The sequence below is a fragment of the Athene noctua genome, chromosome 2 (assembly GCF_965140245.1).
Source record: "Athene noctua chromosome 2, bAthNoc1.hap1.1, whole genome shotgun sequence".
Classification (NCBI taxonomy): Eukaryota; Metazoa; Chordata; class Aves; order Strigiformes; family Strigidae; genus Athene; species Athene noctua.
The window spans coordinates 65,193,333-65,212,895 of NC_134038.1; the positions used below are offsets into that span (position 1 = coordinate 65,193,333).

General features: G+C 40.5%; 1 protein-coding gene across 1 annotated transcript in view; it reads right to left on the minus strand.

Annotated features, from left to right (window-relative positions):
* Positions 1-8,098: 8,098 nt before the first annotated feature.
* ZNF516 (zinc finger protein 516) overlaps positions 8,099-19,563 on the minus strand; it is a 163,553-nt gene continuing 152,088 nt past the window's right edge. The window contains exon 7 of the mRNA XM_074899318.1: positions 8,099-8,145. The gene's annotated coding sequence lies outside the window, so the exon portion shown is untranslated. The remainder of the gene's footprint in view (positions 8,146-19,563) is intronic.

Here is a 19,563-nt window from a genome sequence, read left to right on the forward strand (position 1 = left end):
TGTGACTTAATAAAAATAAAAAACTAACTGGTCCAGCCAATTTAAGAGGGAAATAAATCATTGCCCAAGGAAAAAAGCAGATTTGACTTGTATATGGGCCACAGTTTTGTTGAGGGGACTAACCTGCTGTCTAAATTAACTCGGGGTATATTACAAATCTCGTCAGCCTCATTCAGAAATCTGCTCCGCTGTACTAGGAAATAAGATTGCCAAAAAAAAACCAAACAAAATTGGAGATGCTATGAAATAAAACCATATTTCTGAGAACACTTAGTAAATCGTATAAGAAAACATGTCTTTGAATTGCCCTGAAAGATCACCTCACACTCCTGCATCTCCCTTGTCTAACTTGTTTGGAGAGGATGTTTGTGAAGTAAAAAGGATGCCATATTTGCAGCTAGGGCAAAAGCAAAAATAGCTGCATGAGAAACAGCAGAGAAAGGAGCAGAGGCAATGAACAGACAGGCAAGCTGCCAGCTGTTTAATTCATTCATACAGCAAAACTAGTTAAAATAATAACTGAATAAATTATTTGTAAATCTATAGATTGAATTATCCATACAATCTTTGCATCTTGGTGAAGATATTACTTCAATGTTGTTAAGTGTGGATATATTTATCACTAATTTACTTTTTAAGTGTTATGAAACTTGCCTAATAAAAGTCTTAAGTGTTCAGAAGACCAGAATACAAACAGAGGCCACAATGAAGCAGCTTACTCAAATCAGTGCAAGTTATGCATTGCAAGTCACTGACAGCAGGAGAATTTAATAATCCTGACTCCAGTTGACTTATTCTAAGCATTCCCGGATGAATACCTTTCTCTGTCACTTACCACATTTCCAGGCAAGCCTTTGAAAACTGTCTTTTAAATAACCTATGTAAGGGCACCCCACAAGTTGGCAACAAAGACAGGACCGGTTTCTCCGGAAGCTCAGGAAATTCTTTAACTATGCACTCGCCTTGTAACCCACTGTGATAATCTATAGGAGCTGACAAGGTTTCTGGATTTGCTTCAGATACCCTGGATCCAAGGAAGGGATTGCAGTGAATCTGTGAGTTTACAGACCTGGCTTAGAAGAAAGGACTTCACATGAGGCGTTCCTTTACATTTTTCTGATTCCTCCAACATGATTCCAAAAGATGTTAGTATCTTCATCTCACTTTCCTCCCTTACAGCATTCATGGACCAGTAGGAATAAACACGATTTTGATGATAAGAACCTTAAGAAGTCATGTGATGACTGAGGAAATAAAATTAGAGGCCTGTGAAGGAATTATGACAGGGTATAGACTTTAATTTTGGCATTCTCTATGCTGTACCATGAACACAGGCTTGCCAACACTGGCAGGTCCAACATAAAACTATCTTGCAGAAATGTTTCAATGGAGAAGGAAAATTAACAGTAAAACATCCAAATTTATAAAACTGGGGAAGCTGTTCTTCTTCAGTTAGTTTTATTCTGCAGCACAGACATTAACATAAAAAGTAAGGATATTTTTAAAAAAAATAAAATTAAATGTTCAAGTGCCCAGGTTTGCAAGGAACCTGACAGAGACGGACTTGGAGAGCACCAGAGGAAATGGAGTGTATTGCAGAGCAAAACACTCCAAACTGGCCTGAACCTGCCTGACAGAATACTATATGACTGTGTGTTTAACAGGTAGTTTGAGTTGCAGTTATCTGTATTTGTATTCCCCAGTAAGTGCTCCTAGGCTCTGCTATCCCACTGTGATTTTGAGATATGAGGTCTAAAGGAGAGCCGGATCAAGTAGTGTCTCACAAGATCATCTGCACTGGGCCTTTTTTTCTTTTGGTTATCATTTTTCTTATCCTTTCTTGATTCTGAGTCTGCCTATTTATTTGTTATAGGGATAACCATCTGTGTTAGAGCTAGAATGAAGGATCGTTGTACATGTTACATTTGTATTTGATGGAGTCCTTCTTGCTAGATAAAAATATAGTATGCTCTTGTACACTGTATCAGACTAAAAATACAGAAGTTAGTTTTCTTTCAGGTTCTGAATTATTTAATGAGCTTTAAGATGAGCTTCATATTCAAGAAGAAGATTTATGGCTGCATTCTCCCAAGTGGGAAGACCTTCACTGTCCTCTGATCTTTTAATTTTTTTTCCCAAATTCCTTAGAAATGAGTGGTTTCCTTCAAGTCAGACAGAATTAATTCTCCAGGAATCTGTGAAGAGAACATCTCAAATTGCCCAAATCATCAGGCCATCCAGTGCCCACATAATTATATTTTCAAAGCATACTGTCCTTTTGGGCTCCTCGACACCTTTTTAAAATTCAAGGTACACCAGCCACAAATGGGACATTCAAAAACGTACAACGTCAGAAGTTAGTGGTGGTTTTTTGAAAACTTTTCCCTGAGCCATGGGTCATGACTTATCTCTTTGCAGACCCTTTCTGTCTTATCAGTCCTCCTCTTGTTTTAAAGCTGAACAATCAGCAAAAGGTGTTCATTTTGCATTTGCAAGGTACTTTCAAATCAACTGTTGCTTGCAGTAACTTGTAACTTACATGTGCAAACTCAGACCTGTTAAAGAGAAAAATGTGAGGAATGCAAATCAGGTCAGAATCATACTGACAAAATGATAACACTCAGAAAGCACTTGTAAGGTTGTACAAAAGGTCCAAACCTTGAAGCTGAATTTTGAATATTTGCCCTTTAAATTCTATTATAAGTTTAAGGCAAACCTTTGGGCTTCTTAACATTCAGTTTTGACAAGTGAATAAATTACTCAGATAATATAATTCACTGGTTTAACACAAAGGAAGAATAAGTTAGTATATAAAGACAATAAATAGCAAACGATACCTTACAGATACCATCATTATGGTGTTATGGACAATACTGTCCTGGGGTGTAACGCTATTTATTTTTACCTAGTACAGAGCCAAGTGCATCTTCACTGGTTAAAAAGAACTAAATAAGTAATAATAATGATCTAATGTATTGAAAGTACCATATGCCCATATGGCATATAAACTGCATATGGAAAAGAGGCAAATAATTGCATTTTAAAACTAAACTGTTGCCAGAACCTCTGCCTTGTCTACGGGTCTCTTGTTACTCATGCTTAAAGATTTTTTCTGTTTCAAAATTCCAGGATCCCATTATTTGTAAAAAGCATTTGCAACCCAGTGGAAAATTGTGTGCTTTGTTATTTAACAAGGTTTACATGTCCTAAGGACCCTGGGATCACCCCATCTTCCTGGATTCACCATACTGGCCAGACTTTCAGGATATGCTTGGGTGTAACAATCAATAGGCTGATGAACCCATTGATGACACTAATTGTTAAGCCAGAACAGCTTCATAAATTAGATTTTGTAATCCATTTGCTTTTTCATTGTAATGTCCTTGGTATCTAATGCACCCTAATATTAGTTTTTAATCTGGATAACATAAACTAAAAATGCTCAGATGTTCCTTATCACCCGGATGATGAGAAAATATAAATACTCCTTCAAAGTTTTGCAGATTAAACTGCAAAAGTTACAAATTTTTGAAGAGCTCTGGTACAATCTGTGGATGTGTTTAGCTAGTGCAGTCCATGGAGGCAGGTGGGCAGCTCAGAGGAAGGTTGGGTAGTGAATACAGAAACCAAAATGCCCATTCCCATGACAGGGAGTTTCTTGTGTTACTTTCACAAGTGCCTAATTCAACTGGAGCTATATTTGCAGTGTGCATATAACCTCTCGTAAGAGAGCTAGATTTTGGGGGCTATGCAAAATTTCTTCTTAGTAGTGGTGTTTATTGTTAAAATGAAATAAGTAAATGCTCTGAATCTTTAAATAGGTCCTTCTTTTAATTTTTTAATGGAATCACAATAAATAGTTGAGGTTCTGGATTTCTTTTGCCCATCATTTTCCCTTGCCATTGCCCATCATATAACTGACTATATGCGGTAACTTACCAAGAGACCAAACAAAGAACTATAAATCTCTCTAGTTCTTGGTAATCTCATGCATTCCTGGCTCCCAGCTGATCTATCAAGAGGTCATTTGGTTGAAAGCCAACTTGCCAGACCTCCCTTCCCTGTCACTGTTTTAATTTCCTCTTTTGCTTGCTTTATTCTCAGTACTGGTACATTTTAAAAGAAATAGAATTTGCATCTTTACAAGGACTGCCATTTTAAATAAGACATTCTTGGGCAACAACAAAAAAGACCCTCTGTCTCTGAGGATGTGTCTTGACAACTTGTTTTTAGTGTTTGGGAACACATGCCACTTTGTTCAGTTCTGCACAAGCAGATAGATTCAGGCAACTATTTAATAGTACCCCAAGCAGAAAAAAAAAAAAAAAAAAAAAAAAAGGAAAGGGACAGAAATCATTGGCTCGATATTTACTGTAGACAGCCGTCTTGTTCCTGTCTGATGGCAGAAGTATTTTAAACATACACTCAATATCCTCTATTGCAGATTTGCAGATTTGTATATAATCTGACTCACAGGGAATAAGACACAGGATGGGGGGCAGCAGTCTTCCAGGACTACAATAGACAAACTTCTTGCCTGGCCAGTTTTCTTTTAGCTTTTATAACTGAGAAGCACATTTTGGCCTCAATTGATCTAACAATTTGGTTTTGGCTCTCTAGTCCTCGGTCTCTTTCCTAAGCTGGCTGTTGACAGGCTATGGAGTATTACACATGGGTTTTAATCTTCAGGAAACATAAAGCATACGTAGCTGGCTCCATATCACCAGCTCTCCCATACCACAGAAGAGGAAAGATGGGGTTTAGGGGAAGGGCTAGAGTACGGTGGGGTGGGAGTAGTAGGAGATTGCAGAGTATTGCCTATAACCCCAGCCGCTGACATGCTCCCACTGAGACTGAGACATCTAAAATTGCTTGACCAATGTCTCAGCTATTTGAAGCTAGGCCAGGAGCTGTTTAGTCTCTACAAATACTTGAAAAGATATCAAAAAGGCAGCATAGCATTGTCTCTTCCTCTGCTCAACTGCAAGTATTTCCATTTACGAGCAGCTGGCACATTCAATCTAATATCATGTTTTGTGCTTACCTGAGATGCAGCTGGAAATCAAAATAGTCCTTCGGGCAGAAAAAGGGAAAAATTTTCTGCAGATTATGTCACTTCTCTCAGCTCTCTTCTCCCAGCTTTTGTTGTTGTTGTCGTTTGTTGCAAAGCGAAAAAGCCCAAAGAACCCATTTGACTTGCTGCCAGTCAGGGGATGGCAATGTTCTAATTTGCTCACATTCAACCCCAAATTTGGGTGATGTGAGTTGAATCCTATCCCAGTTTCTGCAGCTCAGGCCTGTTTCTAGAGTACATCTCTCTTCAGCCAACAGTGCCAGAGCCCAGGGTCAGTAGCACCATCAGCCCAGCAAAGACCATTGTCGCCTTCTTTGACAAGTTCACAAAACAGAAGCTCTTTAGCAAGTTACTTAGGAAATTCCCTGTATCTAGGCCAGTCTTTGACAGAAGAAATTCCCGTGGATATTTGCATTGTCACAATACACTCTACAACATAATCCAGCAACTGGCCCAGCATTGCTGTAATTAGACCAGAGTAATCCTGGCTCCCACAGAACCCATGCCCTTTCTCCTTCAGCAGCTCAACAGGTGAGGAGCAACCTCATGGATTGAGTTATGCCTTCATCCTACTGTCAGCTTTTGGGGTGTCAGTGATTTATAAGGGCAGTCCTGGAAGAAGGAGCTAGGAAAGAAGAGTTTCGTGGGAGAAGCAGAGAGCTGACAGATGAGCTACACGAAGGATGGGATTTCCTACCTCCAGCCAGCAAACACACTTTCAGATTTTTTACCCTGTGCTGTTATATTATAGTATTATTACTCTTTATAGTTTAATAAGTTTCCCCATTGTTGTGACATGTGACAGCAGCACCTGTGTTGGTGAATGAAGCGAAGTGGGAACAATGCCTTGTTGTCTGTAACAAATACCTGTCAATTCCAGATTGACAATTTCTACTTAAGCTAATTTACAAAAGGAAAGGTAAAACACCCTCTCCTGGGGTATTATGAAAAGAAATAACGAAACATTTGATATATGCTTTTACAATTAGAACAAAACCTAAAGCTTTAACTTAACAGCATAAAAGAAAATAATAGAAGAAAAAAAATTAATATGTGACCTGATTGACAGTTGCTACAAAAAAAAAAACCACCCTTATACTTCATGTATATATTCTTATCTGTAAAACAAATGTATTCATCTGGAAACTGGGTGAAAATCTTCCTCCTTCTCTTCCAGACTGACCCCGATGTCCCACAAACCACTCCAAAGGCCATGATCTGCAGGTGATGAAAGTGGCTTTGGCCTTCAGAACCAAGACATTACTGATTCACTCGGTCAGTGAACACAAGGCCATGCGGTTTTTGTAAGTGCAGCCAGCATGTTTATAATATTTAATGGAACAGAGAATGAGGTCTTCTAAAAAGAGCCGGGTATGATTCGGAAAGAAAGTTCTCTACCAGTTCCCTCCTCCTTTTCTTCTCTTTTAGGGATTTAATGATGGAGTTTGGCTTTCTTGCTATGTTGACCATCCTTGACTGAACCCAATGTAGCAGAAAAAACATTATGTGTCTTTCTTCCAGTTCTCTGTACCAGCATGGACAGTGGCATGCAGAAGGGTGCCCTGAAAGGGACAGTGAGCCCCCTACCCTGTTGCCATATACACTCCACCACCACATGAACGGCGGCAGCCCCAGACCCTGCAGGAGCATGCTGCATCTAATGGACACGTTAGTGAGAGACCATGTTTGCTGGTATACAGGCAGACAGACGGTACGTTTCAAGAACGCATTCTCTTAAACACATCACTTCTCTGTTTTCTACCTTCAGCAACTGAGAAAATGGGACTTCATTAATGTTATTCTAGACAAAGAGCAGCAGAGAAATGTAACTTTAAAAAAACCCTATATTTTTAAATTGAGAGAGACCAATTACAAAAGCTATAAACACTTTAATCATTTCTCTGAACATGTGGAAATACATACATTGTGAACCTTTTTCATAGAAAATGCTGAAATCCTTTCCTTAATGGCACATTTTCTTAATGGCTTTACAGTTTCTCAGTTCATTTCAAAGGGCTGTTATTTGTTATGTGGACATAAGTTTAGATTATGGTTTAGAATGCTGAGAGATGTTTGAAAGAATTATCTGGTGGATGGTGGCAGCTACTTTTGCGTTGCCTTCTGTTCTTGCTTTGAAATATATGGGGGTGGGGATACAGAGGGATGGAATGCCTGTGTGCTAAATATTCCCCATGAAAATGTGGGGTGAAATCCTGCCCTCAGTCAAACCAGGAACATATCTTGCATTTCTTCAACGGCCAGATTTTATCCAGGTATTTTTTCTTTATGAAGCACTAAAGTAAAAACAAAGTTTATAAAAAAGGATGTCTTTATTCTTTGCAATGAGATATTTTTACCTTATGCTATGATTCTTTGATCTTTTGGGGCATAATGATAATATGTGCAAGACTGAAAGAAAAAGAAAAAAAACCAATAATGTGTTGTATAAAAAGAAGTCATGACAGGGCATTGCACATGATAAAGTCAGAAAATTAGAAAACATTGATAATTTCTGGCAACAGAATATTCTTTGTAAAAGATTAAATGTGGGCTACTTGAGTGACTTAGAATGATGGGGAGGTCTTGGATGAAATCCCAGCCCTGTTGAACGCAATGGGAATTTTTTCTTCCACTGTAACAAAATCAAGTTTTCACTTGCCCCTTGCTTTAAAAGCATGTGGAGGCACAGTGTAATTTCTTCTTTAGAAACAAATCTTGTCTGGTTTAGACATTCACACCCCTTTCCTTCTGTGCACTCTTCTTCCATGTCTTCCAAATCTCTAAACTTGAGCTCTTTCACCACTCAGGTGTTTCACAGAAGGGAATTCCCTCCTTAAATCAGAGATTGTACTTATTCACAAAATGCCTAATTTATATAATTGCATTGAATAACTATTGACACCCCTCTACCACTGATTGGTAAGAAGCCCATTCCACTGACTCTGAGAGCATTTATACAGACTTGGGAAAGCCTGAATGAAATTTTTGGAGGTCCAGCAAATCACCCCCTGTTACAATCCTCTTGTCCAAATTGAAGTCTTGCTGGAAACAGTTGAGTCTTTAGGGATCTTCTGAAAGGAAAAAATGTGAAAAATTAAATAATGATGGCACATTTTATTGTTAAGCCTAAATTGGCCTCAGTGGCTGGATTTGCCATTACTTCAAAGCAAGTAGAGATTGCTAACATAATGTCATAACGTGCTTATGTGACACAAGAGCTGACGCTTCCTCAGAAGCTCAGCATCTGACCTAAAGTGGGTGCTGGCTTGCCTCAAGCCTGCTCCTTCTTCAGGGGGTAATTTACCATCTTCTGTTCTGGTTTCCATTCTACTGCAAGGAGGAGAGATGCGATTGCTTGTGAATCCTAAATGTTTGGAGTCCACAGCAGTTTAAACATAACCTTTAAGAGGTTACTCCACTGTTATATGCTCTGTTACAGATATTTTGCTTGTGTTTGTTGATGGAAAGGCATACTCTGGGTCATTGCTCTGTTCTATTCTATCACAAATCCAGATATTACACTAACACATCTTCTGAAATGACAAGGCAAATTTGACATGACCTGTGGGATTCCTCCTGTGAGGAGTCACCGCTCAATCTAAACCACAGAGAGTAGAGTTCAGCTGATGTGGACACAAATCAGTTAAAAGTGTGCTTCTTTTTTTCCCCTACTGTGGCTGATTTCACAAGCAATGAAGACTCTTTTTTTGCTGAAGCATTTAAGTCTGTAGCTTTCCTTTTTTTTTCCCCCACCACCACCCACACAATGGATGTTCACCTGCTATTTGGGAGAGGCCTACAGACCCCTACATATTAAGTAGTAATGTGCAAGACTATAGCCCATTGCTTTGTTTGTTTTGATGAAAATCTCACATTACCTATTCTGCCTGCAGACTGCAGTCCTTGCAGTACTTATTCTAAGTAGAGATAGATGCAAATCGCCTCTCCATCTGCATCATGGACTGTCGCTTGCCACATGGAGGCTTTCCACATGCCCAGTCAGCTCAATTGCAGTGTTGACGTGGCAAACATTACCCGAAAGTTTTAGGATAATTTATATAATTTGTGCAATTAATCTGCAGTTTACACACTGCATAAAATAGTTGGAATGTTCTCACTTACTGGAGGAGAGAACATAAATTCCCCAAATGTCAACCTCTAAAGAACATATTCAAACAATGATGTTGTTCTGTGCTTGTGGGGGAGAAGACTGAGCCTGGCAACCAGATGTCCACCATGTTTTACGCCCCAGGAAAGGAAAGACGGGCGCTTGTGTGGGTGTGTTCATGTATGTGTGTGTGCATGTGTGCCTGTGAGAGGGAGAGACAATCCTGGAAAGGAAGGTTTCCTTCTGTCTTTTAACAATAACATTTCATTTCAAGAATCTTACTCACATTGGTTAAAACACACTTAAAATACGTCGAATTTGCCTTCCTCATCTAGGACAAATGATTCCTCTCTTTTAATCCCCAACTGTATAGCATGTTATTTCATTAAAATTTCAATCCAATGACTTGTCTTAGCTGTTTGCAACAAGCTGGGAGGTCTGCAATATTTCACATTGTAGTTCTTCCCTGTAAATTTGAAATTGGATTGCACATTTCATCTGTGGGTTGCACATCTGAACAACTATAACTAGTGCAACATGAAACTACTTAAAACCAACATGTAAATGGTGCCTGAAGAGCCAAAAGCTTCCTCCTAGGCATTCAGATAGTCCAGGAATCTCTGTGAAGAGTTATGGATGGAGCAGCATGCATGTGGCTCATGGAGAAGTTAGAGCTAGCTCTCAACAGTGATTTGATGGATATCACTTGGAAAGAGAAAGGGGTCCAATAAATGGGGGGGGGAAGATCCTTGTGCTTTCCTCTCTTGGGGCAGCAATACCAGTCATACTTTAGTGCATGAAAGCTTGTGCGAGGCAACTGGGGGTTAAACATTCATGTGAACATTAATGTCCATGTTCATTCTGCCTGTCAAAGCTGAGGAGAGCACTTAGCATCTTCCTGAGAATGACCAGCATGACCGCATCCACCAGATTCAACAAATGCACACTTCCCACCTCAGGAAGGAAGAAAGGCAGAAGGAGCTTTACGCAAAAAGAAACACACACCATTCACACAGTAAGCAGCAACTGGAATCTCTGGAGGACCTTCAGCTCTGGGACTGCAGCGAACATCTAGAAATGCTGTGCGCAACCCAGAGACATCTATTTCAATATACAAGAGGAGAACACACAGCTCCTCACGTCCAAGAAATCTACATAGTCGTCAATAAGATAGGATAGCTTTATTGTTTTTATTAGCCAGTGTCAAATTTTAATGCCAGTTGAGGCACAGGTAAAGAAAGGATTGACTTGTTTAAGATATAGTGCTCAAGCGATTAGCCTTTCCATCCACCTCAGCTCATGATGCCATATGCTCTGAAATAACCTTCTTATAGTACTGCCCAGACACCACAAAGCCTGTAATTTATTTCTTCTCCCTGATATCTATAAGAGTCAGGGAAGTACCATTACACCCATTTCACAAATAGGAAAAAAATTCACCAAGAAGCTCAGCAAACAGAATCACGCCAGAAATTCACCCATGGTGAAAGAGGTTGCTAAAGTCCCTCCTAACAGACTGGCTGAGCCTATTTCTTCTTGACATCTGTATGCGATTTGCCAATATTCCCAGAAGTGCAGATGTTACAACAGCCTTCCCTCCCACCCTCTTGCAAGCATGCTGGGAGGCCCTTCCACTTTGAAGGTTTCAGGTCACATTTAGCCTAAATCCATCTCTTTGCAATCAAACAGAGAAACACCTGTCAGTTTTGGGGAGCACACTTCAGCTTTAGGAGGTGAGGGACACTGACTATGGAGAGAAGAACAAAAGAACATCTGCTGGTGCTCGCCCCAGGGCAGGAGATCAAAGATCACCCTCTTTCAAAGGTGGTCATACTGTCCAGGAACATAAAACAAAATAAAAGACAAACTGTGATTGATAAGTAGATTCTATCACTCCACAGATCCCTAACAACAGAGAAAATATTTATTTATATTTTTCTATATACCTTTATATATTGCTTCTTCCTTCCCTCTGCGCTTGTCTTTTGATTTCAGCTTGCTTATTATTCTTTTTCATTATTGTATTCCCTACACTTTGGATTCTGCTTTATGTTCAAGTTCTTGTTTTACTAGAAATGCTACATCCTGGTGGAATTAAAATCCAAATTGGATTTAGAGCACTGCTTAATTTGAGCCCCAGTATCCCAGATGTTGGTTAGGTGCTGTGAACACTGCAAAATCTAATAATGTTTCTCACCTTAAAAAGATCCATTAATATAATGCTAGGAGTGAGACATGCTGAGAGCCAATGGAATCCAAAAGAAATCTGAGCAAAGGTTGCCAAAGTGCTTTTTCTCCCCTTGATTCCCACCCTCTCCCTGGGCTTTAGGTATTGCAGCACATGTGGAAGGCCCCTGTAACACTAGGAAATGCTATACAGTTGTGATTTCAAAGAACAAAACAAATAGTCTGACCTCCTCTAATATTTAATCCAGATTTGTAGTTTCCCAGTGAGCCGCTGTAAAATCACCCCGTGTGGCGGGGTCCTTCAATAGCACGGCAGCGCCAAGTCTCAAGGTGGCTGAGCTGAGGGTTATGTTTCAATTTGGCAGTGTAACACCGTTTCCATAGACAAATTAACATTGTTTCATTTCATTTTGACACCATAATGTCTTTTCCATAGACCTGCACTGACATTGTCGTGAAATCATTGCATCCCAATCAAGTGAATGGGAAATTAGCACCATGACACAAAACATACTGAGAAAGTAACCACAGCTTAGTTTATTTGTCAAACTGAAATACCTCAGCCACCTTCAAACACATTTTCTGAAGCACCAGAAGAGCTGAGTGCAGGAATCAACACTAAAAAAACATACAATGTAGAATATGTTACTTCCATTCAAGATTTAAGAAAGCTGCTAAAAATGAATGGTCCTTACTGCAGGCTTTGCAGGTTAGGGCTCATGCCCTCCTTTCCTTCCTCCCTCCCTCCTTTTCTCAGCATTTCTCTTTGGTACTTGCATCTGAGCTGAGGGTTTGCAATTCCAGGGATTGCAGGGGTGCAACCCCTGCGTCCTCCGGCTGCTCAGCACACTCAGTGCAGCGGGTGCTGGGGAACGCTGCTCTTTTAGTTAGTGTTTTGATCGAACCCAAATGGAAATCATCTTGGGGTTCCCAGGGTTTGAGCTCAACAGCCTCAGTAAAAGTGCTACCATGAGAGTTAAATTTGAAACCACAAAAATCTGTGTTTATAGGAGAAATGTCCTGTTTACTTTAACATCGAGAACAAGCAGAAAAAGAATAGGAAAAAAAAAAAAACACCACAAAAACAAAACAAACAAACAAAAAAAACAAAACAAAACAAAACAAAAAAAAAAACCAGCAGAAACAGTAGCCCAAATCTCAGATTCCTTAAACTTTTTGCTCTCAGACCCCATCCTAACAACAGAAAATGCATTTATCTCCCAGCATAAGCATATTAAAGTGGTCATATATACAATATTCCCTTATGCCAGTGATACGTTAAACGCTAGAATACCAACCTACATAACAATGTGCATTTCATATACATATAAAAACATTAAAAGAAGTTGAGGTTGCACAGCCAGCCCTCAAAAATGCCCAAATTTGCCTCTCTCATATATATCACACACTATTACTCCACCTGTCACCTTTTTCTTTTGTGCCAGTCCCCTAGCAGACCTCTCCCCACTTCCAGAATATGCTCTCTCCTCATCGCACCTCCCAGCCTTCTCTGCCCTCCCCAGCGCCTCCCCCGCCTCTCTCCTCCTGCAGCTGCTTCTTCTGCACATCTTGTTCCTGTATCCTACATCCCTCCTGCCTCCCATCACCTCACTTCTCAGCTTTTCAGACGGCTGCACTGAAGGAACAAGGGACAACTCATCCTTTAGCCTGTGACTGAAGCATACCTGTACTAACCACAGGTTATAATCACAGGTATGTTACTATACCCATAGTAACCAAAGCAACTTAAAGAAAGTCCCTCTCTGCCAGGGCTAGGTCAGATTCTGCTGCCAAACTTGACTGTACCTCTGCTAAATGTGGGTGAGAATAAGATTTTTATGGAGGATTACATCCCAATGAAACATGGGCAGATCTTCACATGGGTTTTAAACTCTAACAGTCTACTTCATCTGTACCTGAACCAGTTTTTCATGTTTCTTTCCTAAAAAATCCAGACTGAGACAAAGACCTGTTTTAGAAATGTGCAGTCCAGAAAGTTAAAGCTTAGCAACTGAAAACACATTAAAATGATGTGAACATATTTAGCAGCCTGAACCATAGCCTTATTACTGACCCACAACTGTAATAGCCTTACAGCTCATGTTTCTAAAGGGTAACTGTATACGTGTCCACGGACATGCCTCACCTAAAAATCAGATGATTACCCTAGTCAGTAATGGGACAGCAAACTCTACAAGTCCCATGAGAGGAAGTGTGTGTTAAGGGGCACTACAAATACATGGAGTAAAACCAAAAAGGGCTGATGACAACATAAAGCTTATTGCCAGAAGCGTAAAACCAGTTTGAATACAAGAGATGTAAGTAGCTGGGCTTAAACAAAGAGAATATGTTTCACACCTATGCATCACATATCTAAGACTAAACCTTAAAATGAAGCTAAGCAGTTCAAGCCAGCACAAGCACACCCAGATTCTCCTTGCAGATCTGGACCCTATACCTGAAGACAGTCTTTCCCCAGGGTCCCCAGCCTGCAGGCACTGCTAGAGAAAGAGACTTCAGAGTCTGTGATCTGGACCTTGTTGACCTTCCTTCCACCTGAGTCTCAAAGATCTCTGTCTGGGACATGTACAACCTGTCCATCCCACCTGATGGAGGAAGTATTCCTGCTGCCCTGGGCTCTGCTTCCATGATATTGTCAGATGAGACCACCAAGTGGAAAAGATCAGGTTTTACTTTGCCACAACCATACATCTTGGGTTTTTTGAACTCAAAACATCTGCATCACTTCACAAGCTCTGTGTTCACAATGGCTGCCTGCAGTACTTCAGTATGGAGAAGCTCTCAGGTAAGGAGAAGGTAGTACTTCTAAAACTAATAGTTATTTACATCTTGGGTATCAACTCACACTTTGTGCTCCCTTTTGAGCTGAAGGGACCACGGGCATTAGCTGAGCTATCAGCTTATTTAACACTCATTCACCACATCCATGGATCCCTGCCAACAAGATACTTTCTGAACAGGGTTCAACAAAGCTGATGCCTGAGTGGGCCTGTGCCATAATCCTCTCTCTGCAGCCTGGCCCCAGCAAGTTTTGCTTCCTTGTACTTGTGGAAAGGGAAGGAAGAAGCACAACATGTGGGCAAAAGAAGGGGGGGGGGGGGGGAAAGAAGAGTTAGTTTCCACATTCAACAACAAAGAAATTGTTTCACTTCTACCACCTCAATCTACTCTCCACTTCACATGTGTAGGAAGTGAATTAGATTGAGCCAAATTCACTGTTTTGAAAATCATCTAGGCATGGTCTTATAATTTTCAGTGTCTTTTCCTCTTTGATGTGTTCCTATAGTTTCCACTTACACTATGCAAGAATCTCAGATATTCATGAAGAAGCAGCTGGGCCAACTCACCTGTCACTTCACTCTCTTTCATACTGCCCTGACAGCACGAAGCAGATGAACTCTAATGGGTATCACCCTCTGGTAGATTTCTCTTGCCTGATGGGAACCCTCTGTTGTCATCAGGCTGTTGGCCGAAGCACTGACCTGGGAGGTGTTTGCCTCTTCCCAGCTGGCATCGAATTATTGTAACAGCCTCTCGGGTTTTCTAGAATAAGTAGGAGTTCAGGATTAAACTCCCATCCTGTTCATAACCACTGTATCCAGAATCACATTTCTCTTATCCATCCCACCGCTAAGGTGAGTCCTCAGATGGAGCTGGGCCATGTCACACCACTGAGATTCATCAGTGCTGGATGCTGGCCCCAGGCTCACAGTGCTGCCTGGGAGCACCTCACTGAGCAGCCCCATCCCCCCAGAAATGTGCACATGCTCCCTCTCCCTCCAAGCAGAGAGTCCTCAAAAGGCAACCTCTGACCCTCTGGTACCATACTTGCACCCTCAATTGCTTTTTCAGCCAGAACCATGTTCTAATAAATCATGGGCCATTTTAGCCCACTACAGTCTTTTTATACAGGTCTAAGTGGCCAGAATAGGGGCACAAATCTTGCTTCCAGACCTTGTCCTGACTGCTGTACACCAGTTTGTACAAAGTATTTGGTGGTAAGAGACTAATTAGGACTATCTAAATATAATTCCCAGTTCCTCCATTCCTTTACCTTAGCAGAATCACTTTTAGTTATATTATATTCTAACTCTTTTGCATGGAGAATGCACCACAAAAATTCAGTCTGGCTTTTGTGATTATTTTGAATTGCCTTTCCAGAATTTTTTAGTCTCAGGTTTATGCTTATACAAATTCTAGTTAGTCTGCTTATGAAAATCATATGCAGAAAATATGCTAATTGGCAAAGAAGTCCTTTTTTTTCAGTGTCAACTGCCTCACACTGTATTCCTTACAAATGGAGCCATAGTTTATTTTACAGGATACCTCCCAGCCCACAACTTCCTCAGGTATCCGATGCAAACCAAGAAGTGTGCCCAGCTGACATCCTCCCAGACTCGAGCTGATTCATGGGCTGAAACCACAACTGTGATAAGTGCACTGAAAAGATTACTAATGAGGAAGCTGCTTAGAACAAGGCTGCAAGTGGTCACATTACTTTTGTTTTTTAAAAGATAACAAGACAAGGTTGCCGCATTCACTCTTCCAAAACTGGCACTTGTCTGTTATTCAGGACCCACGTTGTTATTGTTGTTGTTTGGCTGGTAGCCTGGCTGGGGAAGGAAAGAGAAAGTGAGACACAGAAAAGCAAAAAACAAACTTGGGAATCATTTCAAGGCCTGAGATGCGGACAGGTTTGCTGAGAGATATCTTGGAACTGTACAAGGTAAACATGGTCTAAATCACCTGCTTTGGGAAGATAAGTTCCACGAGTTCTCTAAGCTAAATGTACACTGCTGAAATTTGATTGAAAACTTTGCGATGTGAAGACTGAAAATCACAAGAAGGAGGCAGGCAGCGTTTAATCTCCTGTTGGATGACAATTCAAGATAGACTGATAGAGATACCTGCTGCCTGATAAACCAGTCAATATTGTAGATGGTAGATACTTGCAGGAAACAGACACTGCGAAGGGAGAAAAAAATCCTTGGTATTTTTATATTTTCATCCTGTTCTCAGCTCCCTGCTAAGCAGGACGAGACTTGTATTTTCCTCAGTTAAGTTATCGCACTTCAGATGCTGCAAGCACCCAAATTTCTTTTAAGGGACACGTTGTTTTAGGTAGGAGTAACATGTATATAAAATGTATGCATGACACCCAGGGAATTCTAAGTGCCTGGAAACCACAGCATGACAGAAACCAAAGGTGACATCCTGCCATGATTCTTTATTAATTTTTTTTTTCTTGTCTATTATGGAAAAATTATTTGCTCATTAACCAACTGCACACTGATTGGTGGTGTTTCGCACGAGCAGCGGGTCTTTCGAACAAGCGTACCTGGCTGTGAGACCAAACAAAAAAAAAAGCATGGTCTGAAAAAGCATGAGGAAATCACACACAAGCAGAAAGCGCTATTTACACTTCTATTTGAAAGGATTGGGATAAGTCAGTGTATACATATTCTCACCACAACACTTCAGTTTTTGTGTGCACCTATCCTTCGTGTTATGTTTATTACAAGAGCTAAGACAGCAGGCTTTCTAACAGCTCACTGCTGCTGCTGTCTTACTATGATTTTCCTATCTTTTAATTAAAAGTATATTTCACAGCCAAGCCAAATGTTTTATAATAACAAGAAGGAAATGCAGAGAAACAGCAAGGAAAACTTTTGACCTGCTGTGGACTGAACATACTTCTTCTTGCCATGCAACGAGACTAAATCATCGCATGTGTTGCTGATGGACATTCATCATTATTTCTTCCCAAACTGAAGGCATATTTCATTTTCCTGAAGCCTGGATTTTCTCCAAGTTTTGCAGGAAAATGTTGCTACCATTGGAGCTTGTTGCTGTATGTCACCACCTGCTGGCAAACATCAGTTGAGGGTTTCTGTCTTGATTGCGCAGCTGAAACAGGGTAGACAAGGACTTTTATCTTCCTTGATAGAGACAGATAGGTGGCCGCAAACAGAACATATGTTATTTAAACAAATTTTTGGTCTTGAATGCATATATTCAGACCAAGCCTGTTTGTATAACATGCAGTCTGGATCCTGCAAACCATTACTCAGGCAACTAGCTCTTAATAAAGGAGAAAAGATGCAACTACATAGAATGGGTTACCATTAGGGGAAAATGTTCACGGACTCCCCGGTTCACAGGCCTGAGTTTTCTAGAAAAATTAACAAAAGTTTAAAAATACATGGCATAGGTTGCTGCAATCCTTAATTAAAAATAATGTAGAGAGGAAACTCACAGTAATCTCCTAGAGACAGTCTCAGATTTAAATTTCATGACCTATGCTATTTATTTCACAGGTTTGACCACGAGAGTTTGGGCTTTTCTCTTCTTTTTTTTTATCCCAGATATTTTTAGAAATCAGCCTTTTGAATATGAAAGCATATTTTGAAGCACCTAATATTTATTCTATCCATTCTAATAGGTAAACGTGCTTTGTAGTGTGGGCACTAATGCTGATAATTCATTTCATTTATCTGATAGATCAGGAGCCATTACGGCCTGTTGTGTAAATTCATATTTTGGCACTCTTTAAAAAGTGGATTATTATTGACCCAATAGACCGTAACAGCTCCAAAGAAGCCATTACTGTCTATTGTGTAAGTCCTTCATGGCGCATGTTTTATTGACCCTTTGGAGCCATCATGGTCTGTCTTGTCAATCCGGATGCCATGCAAGCGTATTAAGGCTGCCTGCGTAATATCCGTATGGAGCGGTAGTCACATTATTGATGCGTGCCTCTATAAAATTACATTTTGAGAGACGTCGGCCAGCTGTTTTTTCCTCAGGTTCCAAAATACCTATTGTTCTTGTTCACATCCTGAACTACAGACGAGGGCTACAAAAATCGCCTGAAGATAATGAAGCCATTACTCTTTTTTCCCTTTAAAGAAAAAAAAAAAAAAAGAATGAAAATAGGGTTCCACTTCACCAGGGAGAAAAGAGAAAAATGGCTGTGGGTAGTCAGATCACCACAGCTCTTCTCCATGACCTCCTCTCCTAGCTGCATACATATAGGACAGCGCTGTATAAAGGAAATGTCCTCTCGTCCCTTCGTGATCCACAAAAGCCAACTTGCCGGACAGCAGGGTGGCCAGTTTCCCTGTGCAGCAGGAAGGCTGAGCAGGGTTTGCCCTCTGCAATAAGATGACCAACCTGCACGAGGAGCGAGCAGGCTTGCACACAACGCTCGGCAAAAGGGCTCATATGTGCCATGTGTGCTGAGGTGCCTGGATTTGAGGGTTTTAATGAGAAACAGAAGGGAAAAAAAAAACAAGGCCCCAGTGGAAAGCCTGTCCTGAGGGAATGCCTACAGCTGCTGCAAGGCTGTAAATGTTCATCTGGCCAACACTGCAAACCAAACTCCTGCAAATCCTTCCTCTCTGGCTAACCCCTCTGTAAGGGAGCAGCCAAGTCCACACTGGGCACCACTCTGCCCAGTGCACATGTGTCAAGACAAACACATTGTCAGGAGCCCCTTACCTGCCGACTGTCTCAGTCCTTTTCTTCAATGAGTCCCAAACAAAAACCACAGAGAAACCACATAACCTGAGTTGCCTCCAAAGCAAAGTCTTCCTAAGGCCAGATCGAATTCAGCTGAACAGCCAGTGGGGCTAAGTTCAACCTGCAGCTGCCTAAATACTTGAATTATTCCTATGCCTGGCATAATAAAGATCTAGTGTTGGCAGTAGTTGCTTGTTTTATACATTCATAAATATTTATCCAAATATTAATGAGCAGAAAAACAATTTATTTCTTTTTTTCCTAATTGTAACATCAATTCTAATATGTTTTGTTACTTAGTCACCTCACAAGTAAATTGATTTTCTTATCCACCAATAGGTATTTAAATGTTTTACAAGTGCATGCCAGGATCCTGAAATGAGAACTGTGTTTGGAACTCGTAGCAGGGCTGGTACTTTTAGATTTATTTGATTTTATTTTTTTTTCTAACACAGTAGGAGTTATGTAATAAAAATTCAGCATAAAGGATGGGTAGTGGTTTCAAGCAATGTACATCTCTGAAGGCTTCTTCAGACAGTACCCAAATACAATGTGCATGTGCAAAATGCACGGCATGCTGCAGAAGAGCATTTGCTCCTACTGTTCCTCTACATACAGATTTTCTCTTTTCATACACACACACACACACACA